Here is a 12321-nt window from a genome sequence, read left to right as displayed (position 1 = left end):
CTGTGAAGAGATATTGCTCTGTTCTTTTAAAAGGAAAAAAAAAAAAAAAAAAAAAAGACAAGTGACTCTTATGTATGACTAATAGGAGAGTTCTGAGGAGATACTTCAAACTCAATTTATAAAAGCTTTGCAGCTCAAAAGGTGACAGAAGAGTTGAAAAGAATAAAAGAAACAGTATTTTAAATGTAAATAAAAGAAGCGCTTTTGATACAAATAAATGAATAACAGCGTTTTTTTGAAACACAGTAATTCCAACCAAATAAATGTATTTTAATGGCTATGGGTAATAATACAGAGCATGCAGCTGCAGAGTTATTCATATTGAAATGGTCAGAATAACCCCCTAACAGTCACCTCTGTGAGAGATAACTAGAAAGTAAATAGAATTAAAGCAGATATAGAGTTTTGAATAAGGTTAAAGGAAAAGAGAAGGCAGAAGAGCATTAATAATGAAATAAAATTGTAAAAGCCAAAATATGATCAGAAGGGTTGTCTTGGTCCCAGTTTGTGTACTGGCATCTGCAGTGAGTGAGGGAAAAAACAAGAATTCAGAAATAATGTTTGCTAGCTTTACTTCTCAAAAAAGTTGTGGAGATTCATTAAGCAATATTCCTTTGGTAGTTGAAGACTGAAAGTACTAAGCAAGCAAAAATTTTATACCACTAACATAGTGGCTCAAATCAAACTACTATATCCAGGAATAAAGAAAAGCCATACAACACTGCAGAAAAGGGGAAGATGAGATTTAAGAAAAGCAAGATGAGAAAAATTAGATTTCAAGGTAATAAGTAAAAAGTAAAAAGAATAAAATTAAAAGAGAGTTAATTAGAATATAGAGAAAAGAATTCTCACACAAGCAAACTACAATGGAAGGAAAAGAAAGAGTGATACTAATGTCACAGTCTGGTTATGGATGAGATTTGTTCATTTAACTAAGGTGTCCCAGTCAGGATCCTAAGCTGGGATCCAGTCAGCCAAAATTGCAGTCTTAAATTATCAGTTACCCATCAGAGCAGTCCTTTGGAAATAGACTGTGCTGTCTGACTGTGAACAGACAGAAGTGTAAACGTTCTTCAGAGGAAGAGCCTATCTGCCAAGGTCCATTTAAAACTTCAGCTGAAGCTTCGCACTTGAGGTGGGGGGCTGCTTTCCCTCCTAGTTTTCTAATTTAGCATGTCAATGAAGTGTCTGCAGCCTAAAGACTTCAAGTCTGCAGCCTGAAATTGAATAATGATGTAGTTGCTTTCCTCTTAAATAATTAAATTAACAAACAGCTGGGGTGCTATGGGCTAACAGAACATCATAGATTTCCCCGGTGTTGGTGCCCTACCTCAGACAGAGATATCAGATGTTGAATTTAGGGCTGGCTGGAAAGTGGGAGTTCCCATCTGTGAGTGTGCAGGAGGAATAACTGATAGCTAAATAATAGAAACACAACTGTGGGAAGCCCATGCTCAAGATCATGATTGATCATAGGTGAAAAAGAGGACTTAGACTTGAAACTGTCTTGTCTGTATTTTCAGGGAGTCCTTTAAATTGCGTGCAAACTTGTGCATTGCCCTGGGGACAAAGGCAAGCCATCTCCTCTGTTACAAGTCAGAAAAAGCTGAAAGAAAGAAAGATCCCACTTTCATTCTAATATAAAGTATAGTAAAAAAGTTTTTGACAATTTTAAATTGAGAATTTAATTCTTTTAAAAGACCTGTCTTTTTCTGAATATGTATCTTCTTCCTTCGTTTTAAAATTAGGAAAATGAAACCAGGCAATGTGAATGTGTGAGTGGTTTTATTTCCACTATATTAACACCAAGATTAGTAGTAGGACCTTGTTAAAGATGCTCAACATCTAAACATTACTGAATTAAAAAACAAGAGCTAGATAGATACAGTATTTGCATTTCTACATAGGTTGATCCAGAAGTAATTCCTCCTATTTATTTCCATGGAAACTACAGCAGAAACAAAGAGCACAATAACACCAGTTGATAGAGGAAATTCTCAGCTGCAACACATTGTTTTTCCATGTAGTAAATAGCATTTGCTCTGGATTTTTACCAGTGATGAACAAGAGCCTCCTAAATAGCCACACCATCGGAAGTGGGCCCACTGTCATTGTTGCCACTACTGAAACACACCACCCACCACCTCACTATGCTTATGTCTCATGTTTGGTCTCCATAAATGTTCACCAATCATTGATAAATATCAGTGGGTGATTTTTTTTTCTACATGGACGGATTCAGTTGCACACCTTTTCTTCATTCATACTTCCATGTCATAGTCCATCCTATCAGACTGCCCCTCTGCTGCCATCTGTCACATGGCAACGAAATGGAATGGAATATTGGTGGGAAGGTTCAACCTCTACTGCCATACCACCAACATCGCTGCTGACTTTGTGTGCCAACATAATAATATAGGAGGTATTACTTTCAGAGCAGCCCTTGTATATCTGCAGGAAAGAGAAAGCAAAGGGAGGAGTTTGCTAGATGTCTATTAGTAATCTGAACCAATGCACTGAAGTATGCATCACTGAAGGGGGGACATACATCTGTACAAAAGGAAAATCTACTTGAACTCAGATCCATCATTGAGGGGGCATGGAGAACAACTATGTGAACCAGCACAGCATCTGCAACACTGTGAGTCATAACATAGAAGTTATATGATGAATATACTTCTACTCCACATAAAATAGAGCACAAATGATTGAGCCTTCATGGCTTTCCTCGTTTTCAAATAACTACTTATTTTCTTAAATTGACTTATCTTGGTATGAATTCACGTTGGCAAGTCCTTATTAAATCCCTTTACATGTTAGCAAAATCTGCACAGGCAACAGAACTGCTTCTGTTTTACTATTTCTGCAGCACGTTCCCATAAAAAGAATGCAGGAGATTGTTAATGTGACAGTCCTTCAAGGCAAAGCCTATTTCATCAGTCAAGAAGAAATCTTTGTGGAATTCTACTAGAAGAGATGAATGCATTTCAATTTTACGAGACTTTCATTATGAAAGGAACTTGAATAATTTAATTTGAAAGCATGTTCTCAAGTGTTTTTTTAAATAGCCTTTTTTTTTCTTTTTAGTGTTGATTGTGCCCTGTGAGAAGTCTGAAAATTATTTTTCTCTACAGACTTTTTCCCCATATGACAAATTTTATTTCTTTTCCTCCTGTTGTTTCAATGCAATTGAAATGATTATGATGACTTTTATTTAATCACAGTATCTCAAATCTATGTGCATAACACCTCACGTTGCCAAAATTCTTTTGCTCTGAGATCAGCCAAAATAAAAGCATAATTTTAGTGCTAGCTGCTTGCTGTGATTCCTGCAGAAGAATTGTGAAGAAATGATTTCTCTGCTGTTTACACAAAGAGTGCCCACTATTAGTACTGCTTTAGGCCAAAGGAGGTAAGAAAGAGAGCTGTTTGTCTCCCATGTAGCCTTCTGGAAACACCATGTTTTATTTCTTTAGCTTAAGGAAACAGCAGTAGTAGGATTTCTGGCTACGGTATAGTGCTAACACATGCTCAGTGAGTAACAGATAATGTGATGTTATTGTGCTTTTCTTGTCACTTGAGTCCCAGGTTTACTCAGGATCATCCAGGATCCAATGCTCTGCAATGATGAATTGTGAAAAGAAATGAGATTATTCACCTCAGTTCGGTCTCTGAGGAATCTGTGCAACATTTGCTAAGACTCTGATTTGACACACTAGCATGTTCAACAGCAATATTTGCAGTTGTTGTTCCCTTTCCCTTTTCTTTTTTCTTTTTTCTTTTTTCTTTTTTCTTTTTTCTTTTTTCTTTTTTCTTTTTTCTTTTTTCTTTTTTTCCTTTTTCCTTCCCTTCCCTTCCCTTCCCTTCCCTTCCCTTCCCTTCCCTTCCCTTCCCTTCCCTTCCCTTCCCTTCCCTTCCCTTCCCTTCCTTTCCCTTCCCTTCCCTTCCTTTCCCTTCCCCTCCCTTGGGGCAAATCTCCAGGTTTTAATACTTTTGAATACTGTGACACTATAAAATCCTCTTTTTTTTGAGATGAGCTGCACCTCTTTTGTTGAGTCTCAGTGAAGGAATTATTCAAGGGTGTTGACAACCCATCAGAGAAGACTGCAATAGTAGAGGCTCCATGGCGTGCAAATTGATTTGAATAGAAAAAATGCCAAGAAGTGGACACTGTATCTTCTGAGTGCTACAGTACAGCTTGATTAGTTTAGTCTCCTATGGAACAAGTAATTTACGGTATTCTAGTGTATGATAGACAGACAAGTTATTAGTACTCTATGTGCATTCACAAATTGGTATCTGGGAAATCAGTAAAATAGAAATAATTGCAGCAGCAATTATGTCTTGTGCCTAGACCTTCTGAATTAATTATTTCTCACCCACTGAGTTCTTGAAATGGACATCAAACCTAGTAACTTTTTCAATCTACACAGGGAATATAGAATACACCTTAGGTACTACAAAACTCTTAAGTCTGAGGTGTGGTGGTCTCCCACATTTATGTAGCTTGGCACCACTGCCATCTCTGCTCCATCACAGCTCCATCTCATGGGGCCTAACCTTCAGGCACTGCTCCAGCACAGCCCCACAGGCAGCTGCTAAACCTTGCCACGTAAATCCAGTATGGTTCTACACTCTCTTTACATCTTTATGTGCATGTAACTATATATTTACATACAGATTCTGTACACATATCAGAAAGGAATGTAAAATATGCATAAATATATTTAAACATAATTACACTTTACATATGTATATTTATATACACATTTATATGATATATGTGCATGTATAAAGATTTTCAAATAATTCTAATGAGGTAATTAGGACCATACGAACCAGAAGAACCAGCCAATGAGTTCATCAAATCACAAATTTTATTTTGAGATAAATTTTGAGATTTTCACACAGGAACAGGGAGGACGAGTGGCACAGGGTTCCTCTTACCCACAGCTGCAGGGCACCTTTAGCCCTTGTGAGGCTGCAGTGCAGTGCTGGCTGGGGCTGGGGGGTTTCCTCATCCCTAGGGCAAGGTCACCCCGGAGAGCTGCAGCAACCTCGGGCAGAGTGGCGTGGAGGGTCAGGAATGTGCTGTAGTCCAGCTGTGTCCCAGCCTGGGCCTGAAGATGTAGAAGACATTACAATACCAACATACACAGCAGGGAGCAGTTTCCCGCAGTCACCATGGGCAGCCTCTACCTCCCCCTCCCCCCACCCCCTCCCCAGGGCTGTTCCTGCCTCAGGACAAGGCTGTCAGTCCCATGTCTTCTGGCAGCCAGACACCTGTGCAGGGATAGCTGTGTCACCCATCCCATGGTGACATGGTACGGGCACTACATCACTGGAGTTGGTGCCCAGAGACAATATTTGATTCCTTATCTTTATTTTGATGTCATTGCAGAAAGCAGCAAATCCCTCCAGCTGTATGATAGAGGACAGGAGTGTGTCATGGTCCAGTCATCCCTGTCCTAGCCTTCACCTCTAGAAGACAAAGAAGGAGCAGCCACCACCTGTTGCATCAGGTGGTGAGACGAGGCAAACCTACCTCCCTGCCTGCCTGGCCATCCTCAGCCCTTCCCTCTTCTCCACCTCAGCCCTTGCTCACCCACTGCTTGCCTCCACCTGGGGCTGGCTGGCTCACCGGCACAGCCCTTTATATTCCCCCTAAGAAACCACCAACATTCTGCCTACTTTGACACAGCCAACACAATTTTGGGTTCCAGGAGCACTGAATGCACATTTTATTCCCAGTTGTAATGCCTAGAATCTGTGGACAGGCAGCTCACCCAGGCTGCATGGAACAGGGCCCAGCTGCCAGCACCACGCCCTGCAACATCATTTCAGGGGCTGTGCAGTCTCATCTGACCTGGAGCTGCTAGACAAGAGCAGGGCAGCGCTGACACAAATGGGATACCAAAACCTTGCCACAGAAACCCAATAGAAGAGATTTTAATAACAAGTTGGATTTTGGGAGTTTCATGCCATTTAGCAGTACCTGGAAGCTACTTCAAATTTTAAAACGTTTGTCTTTTTCCTCACAGAACTCACAAGTACATATAACCATAACTTTTCTTAAAAATCACATTATTACTTTATAGGCAAAGACAGATCTGACAGCTCTTTCAGCTCTTTAATTACTTTAATGCATTCAGTTGGTCTTATGCTTCTAGAGCCATTAGAGCAATGTAAATAGTATAGAAGTTTATCATTAATTCTAATGTACTTCAGATCTGGGAACCAGGGAGCATGACATTGCTAGTTTTTAGGAACATTCTATCAGAGGTGTATCTGTCGTATGAAGATATTTCCATTTCAGCTTACTTTGATTTAATAATTTTATACATTTATTCAGTGTGTCACAGAATGACATGAAAATGTGTTAATCCACAGAGTCTGTTCCTAGTCTCTTAATTATTCAGTTTTATTGTTGATGCCTGAAATCTGCATAAATTCATCTTGCAGTATAAATCTGCTATACTCAGTAATGCCCTCAGAATTACTTCTGATCTTTAAATGTTTTCAGCTTGAAGAAACCTTGGCAATCTCTTTCCATAAATCAAGCTTTAAAAATCTTCTTCATTAAAATGAAAGTTTTTAAGGATTTATTTCCTGAAGGATTCCTATTTCCAACATCCATAGCTCTTAGGACAATGCTTTATACTCAGATCTATGCACATGGGTTTTGGTTTGAGAATGTTGTAACCTTGATACCCCCATTACAGTCTCATTGGTAGACCTTTTGCCAGAGGAGAGATTATGCTGTTCAAGTGGCTGAGAGGTGTGCATAATGATTGCTAAAGCTGATGAGATATGACACCAAAACCCCACAAGCCAAATCTTTTACCAGAGAATCTCATGCCTTGAAGAGAGATAGAGAGAACTTTTTGTGTTAAAAAGCTTTGCTGGCTTCTCAGAAATGTTTCCTTGGAGATTTAGGAGCTGTTCTGTTTAAAGGTATAAGAGGTCTGTTGTCCAATTATCAGTACCCTTATCTATTCAATTTGATTTTGCTCCTGAGCTTGATACCTCTTTCTCTCTTCATCCTCAAATAGAGTTTTAAAATAAAAATAATAAATAATTTAAGGAGAGGAGAGGAGAGGAGAGGAGAGGAGAGGAGAGGAGAGGAGAGGAGAGGAGAGGAGAGGAGAGGAGAGGAGAGGAGAGGAGAGGAGAGGAAAAAAGAAAAGAAATAAAAAAAGAAATAGGAAAAAAAAAAAAGAAGAAGAAAGAGCTAAGAACAGATATATTGCCCACTCTCCCAAAACATATCTAACAGCGTTTCACCCCTTTGGCTCTCCATTCTTCTGTTCTTTTATATCTAACTTCCCTTCCAAAACCAGTAACTTCTAAATACACTTTTGTGTCCAACAGGGCATGCTCAATTTGTAAAGTTTCTCCCTTGTTTATGCATTTGTTGGATTACTTAACTTTGCCTTCAGTCTCCTTCAAAAGAGAAGAAGATAAAAGTCAACAGCAATAGTAGTAGGTTGGAAGTTGATTTTTACATGAAAACAGCAAGCTTAAGTAAGGATATGACTAAAATAAAAGAAGTAGATATCATCAAAACATGTTGAACTGGTTCTGGTAATCTTGTTTCTCATTGTTTCCACACCTTACCTGTGATTTTACATTCTCTTCACTGTAGACTTGTAGCCATAGCACGAGAGGATACCACCCGGTGTTTCCCTTCCAGAACAGTTCCTAAAGTCTCATTTTGCCATTCTGGGACATCGTTGTTCAGTGTGGAAAGAAAGAAAAAAGGCACGAATTACAGAGAAACCTTCCATCCTTTCTGTATTTTGTCCCATTTTATTCTGTTTTTCTACTTCCCTTTCTTATGTCTTATGTCTATTCTTGCCTTCTATTTGATCCTGTGATTTCACAGAGGCAGAAAAGGCAAGAGAAAATAATCAAGTGTCTTCTGCCACCATTGCTGTGAAAACATTGTCTGCAGGAGAGAAAGGGGAAAATGTACCTGCAAAGGAATTTATTTGTAGAATATTTTTCCTGTATGGAATCTTTCTTCTACCTCAGACAACAAAAATATTTACCCATAAAAGTAACAGCTGTCCAGCCGAGGGTTATGGAGCCCCACATCAAAAGGTTTTAAGGAGAGAGGGGACATTTTTTTTCTTGGAGCTATTCAACTCACTGAAATAGGCCAGCTCATTGTGACTAGATAAACTGAAGCACTTGCAGATTTACAGATCTTTTACTAAAATCACTTTCCCAAGCACAAGCTAACATCAAGGCATCATGTTTTCAAACTCGTTCCAGTATCAAAGTGTTTCCCAACATGACTATTATGCTGTTTTCCAGATGGGATGGAGTTCTGTGAAATCTCTGTTCTTTTTATGCTGCTAATCTTGCCTCATGACTCAGAGACTGAAAGCCCTAAATACTGTTGTTAATCCACTGCAGTCTCTTTTCAGTCTTAGAAGTGCCTTTCCTCTAATGAAACAAGTTATATGCTTTGCAGAAGAGATCCCATGATTATTTTTGCTTCTAAGCCTTCACTTGCATAATAGAAAAGGAGTTAGATATGCAGAGTTTGGGTAAGCAAAGTCCCTCCCAGCAAAGATCAGATTCATGACCACCTGAGGAACTTGAACACCTACAAGTCTGTGGGTCCTGCTTAGATGCATTCCAGAGTCCTGAGGGAATTAGCTGATGCAGTTGCCAAGCCACTCTCGATTATATTCAAAAACTTGTGGTGATCAGGTGAAGTCACTGGTGACTGGAAAAAAGGCAACATTACACTTATTTTCAAGAAGACTAAAAAGGATGACCCCAAGAACTACCGACCGGTCAGTCTCTCCTCTGTGCCAGGGAAGATAACGGAGCAGATCCTCCTGGAAGCTATGCCAGGGCAAATCCTGCTTGACCAACCTAGTGGCCTTTTCTGATGGTGTAACTGCATCAATAGACAAGGGAAGCACCACTATTATCATCTATCTGGATTTCAGTAAAGCCTTTGACATGGTACCCAGGGATTCCCTGTCCCTGGAGACTTTCAAGACGAGACTGAACCAGGCTCTGGGCAACCTGACCTAGCTGTGGTGTTCCTGTTCGCTACCAGGGGAGCTGGACTAGATGGGCTTTAAATGTCCATTCCAACTCTAATAATTCTATAGTTCTATGATTCTATGTATGTCACCTGCGTGTGACACTTGAGTCAAGCCCTCTGAGTGTGTATGTGGTATTGATATGTACTGTGTTAGTACAGTGGCTTTGCTCTAACATCTCTAGGAGACAAAAAGATATCTGCTGCTCTACTAAGCCTTGCATGGAGAATAATTAAGCGAATGGTAAGCTTTGTGGGTGTTAGTTAAAACTTAAATTTACAATGACTGTGCATGTAATGATGTATAGTATACTGCAAACCAGCTTTTATGATTAATGTGCTCAAAAGATAATTATCTACTGTGCATTTTCTATGTGCCTGTGATTTATAGACCTCACTGAAGATGACAAAAATACATTCTGTGCCTACTCAAGTGTGCTGGGAATAGCTATCCTGTACCTTTTGATAAGACGTGTTTGGACTTGCACACACAAACATACATGCACACAAACGAGCATTATACATCTGAGGATGGATCTGGCTTTATTTTACTTCCCTAATTCAATACTAATATTCAATACTTCCCTAATTCACTACAGTTGTCATCTGTATCTTCATTTTTTTGTAATTCAAATAGTGAAAAGGAGCAACTGTGTAAATAATGAGTGACAGAAGTAACTTTCGCATTTTTAAAAGCATGTGCTAAAGGAAAGAGTCTATTGCATACTTAATTCCTGTTCAAGGATATTAGAAAACAGAGCAACAAAACATTTCCTTTTTATTCTCTCTCTCTCACTCTCTTTTTTTTTTTTTTTTTTTTTTAAGACTGGGAAATAAAAACATTGAATTTCTGCACTAGCTGGTGAGATGGTGGGATGCTAATAAAAAGTCTGAATATCTATTGACCCTATGTTCCTAGACCTGCAAATAGTCTGTATGTAATAGAACTGCACTATAAAAGCTATTTTTTGTTAAGGAAAACCTTTTTGTGTATGCGTAAATAATTTAAATTAGTAGCAGTTTCTTAGGATAATGAATATTCATGTATTTGGTAGCACTAAAGTTGGACAAAATAAAATATCCATTTGATTCCTTAAAACATATGATCAAGGGGCATATGATCTATTGGTTACACAGTCCAAATGAGTTTCTAAGATATTTTAGGTTGTAGAAGAAGTTCAGCCCTGCGAATTTACAGTGGATGGAGACTTATAAATAGGAAATACATAAGACTTCGGAGCAACCAAAGTAAGACAAGTGCCATTCAAGAAAACCACATACCAATTTCCAATAGAGTAGCATCCACTTAAGCTTATTTAGACTGTTTTAGGGTTTGGTGTCTATTCTAAGTTTGTCTAGATTTACACTTCTTGACAAAAGACAAATTGCTATAATGAACAACTAAATTTCTGTCTGGAGGTGACTACATACAATTTACTCTGTTGCAGACAGTATCACAAGGCAATCTGATTTTAAGGTTGTCAAAGTGATCTGGTATTTAGGAAATATCAAGCAAGTGTCATACCTGGAATAGATGGTCACTAATCCCTGTCTAGACAGGACAGAAGAGGGACCCCACCGTGAGCTCCTGAGCCCAGGTATCCTCTATATGCTGTCTGTATAGGGACTGCAGTTGATGAATGTGTCCACAAGAATTTCAGATGTGTGGGGGCCAGTTCTCAGCCACCTTCCAGCTGGATGAGAGATATGGCTTATCTGTGGGTTATTCCTGAGCCTGGTGCTGGTCCTTCAGTGGCAGATTACTGGTAGTCCAGTGGACCCGAAAGATTTTACACTATTTTATGTATATGCAAGAATTGCTTTCCCAAGTAATCAATATGGACCGCATTCTGTAAGGTATCAAATGCCACCATGGAAGTCATGTGCATGTCTTTGTGAAAAGAAGGATCACTGCCAATGTTCCATACTGCTGAACTTCATAGCTGCACACACTTTCACTGTTTCCACTATTTGCTTTAGAATAAAATAAGCTACTACTCCTCTGCTTTTAGAAAATATGGGTAACTATGCACAGCTAATTTACTATATGGATTATATTGATTTTGCACCTTTAATGGGCCAGCTTAATTTGATGAGAGATAGTCTAATTATTTTTAATTGTCCCTATACATAAGACTAAAAGATTGGTTTCAGATTACCAGAGACTTTTGTAGGCTCTGTGTAGTATTTAAGTCCTAAGTTCCAACTCCTTACAGTTCAGGCTGTCTGCATCCAAGAGGTTAGAAGCAGTGTTTTAGTTCAATCTTCTCTGACACCTCACCTTTACAGAAGCCACGAATGTCAACAGCAAAGGGCCCAGAACCAGAGAACTGTCCTCTATGTGGGACTGTCCCTGTAAGTGGACTACATATACAGGTTTCTGCTCCTTTCAGATGCTTTCTCTCTTGCCTCATACTAGTGTCACCATGGACAAACAGTGGCCCCATGTCCTGTGCTTTGAAATGATCTTTACAGATGTTTACCTGTGCTTCTTTTCTAGACTGGAGAAACAATTATTCACCAGTGTTATATCAAATCTAATATGCTGCTAAAGAAAAAGTTTTGGTTTAGATGAACAGGAATTTTCCAGAGGAAAAAAAAATGTTTTTCTATAAGATTCCCATCTCACTCTAACAACAATATTGTATAAACTATTAAACTACTGGCCAAATACCTTCTACAGGAGGATTTATCAAATAATCACAGAATCATTAAGTTTGAAAAAGTCCTCTGAGATCATCTAGTTCAACTGTCCACCTACTACCAACACTGCCTACTAAACCATGTTCCTCAATACCAATTCTACATGTTTCTTGAACACTTGTAGGGACGGTGACTCCACCGCCTCCCTATGCAGCCTGTTCCACTGCCTCGCTCCTCTTTCAGAGAAGAAATTTTCCCTAATATCCAACATGAACCTCTCCTGGTGCAACTTGAAGCCATTCCCTGTCATCACTAGTTAGACAGGAGAAGAAGCCAACACCCACATTGCCACAACCTCCTTTCAGGGAATTGTAGAGAGCTGTAACATCTCCCCTGAGCCTCCTCTTCTCCAGGCTGAACAATACCAGTTCCTTCAGCCTCTCCTCATAAGACTTGTGCTTCAGTCTCCTCACCAGCATCACTGCTCTTCTCTGAACATTCTCCAGAGTCTCAGTGTCTGAATACAGTACTCAAGACAGGACCACAGCTGAGTGCAGGGGGATGATCCCTTCCCTGCTCCTCTGGCAACATTATTTTTGATACAAGGAAGGATG

General features: G+C 39.3%; 1 long non-coding RNA gene across 1 annotated transcript in view; it reads left to right on the top strand.

Moving 5' to 3' along the window:
• Positions 1-2548: 2548 nt before the first annotated feature.
• The window catches only part of LOC124417134, a 29086-nt gene continuing 19313 nt past the window's right edge, over positions 2549-12321 (top strand). The window contains exon 1 of the long non-coding RNA XR_006931150.1: positions 2549-2641. This is a non-coding gene — a long non-coding RNA (uncharacterized LOC124417134). The remainder of the gene's footprint in view (positions 2642-12321) is intronic.

This window comes from Gallus gallus, chromosome 1 (genome assembly GCF_016699485.2).
Source record: "Gallus gallus isolate bGalGal1 chromosome 1, bGalGal1.mat.broiler.GRCg7b, whole genome shotgun sequence".
Taxonomy (NCBI): Eukaryota; Metazoa; Chordata; class Aves; order Galliformes; family Phasianidae; genus Gallus; species Gallus gallus.
This window is presented reverse-complemented; position numbering and strand designations above follow the sequence as displayed.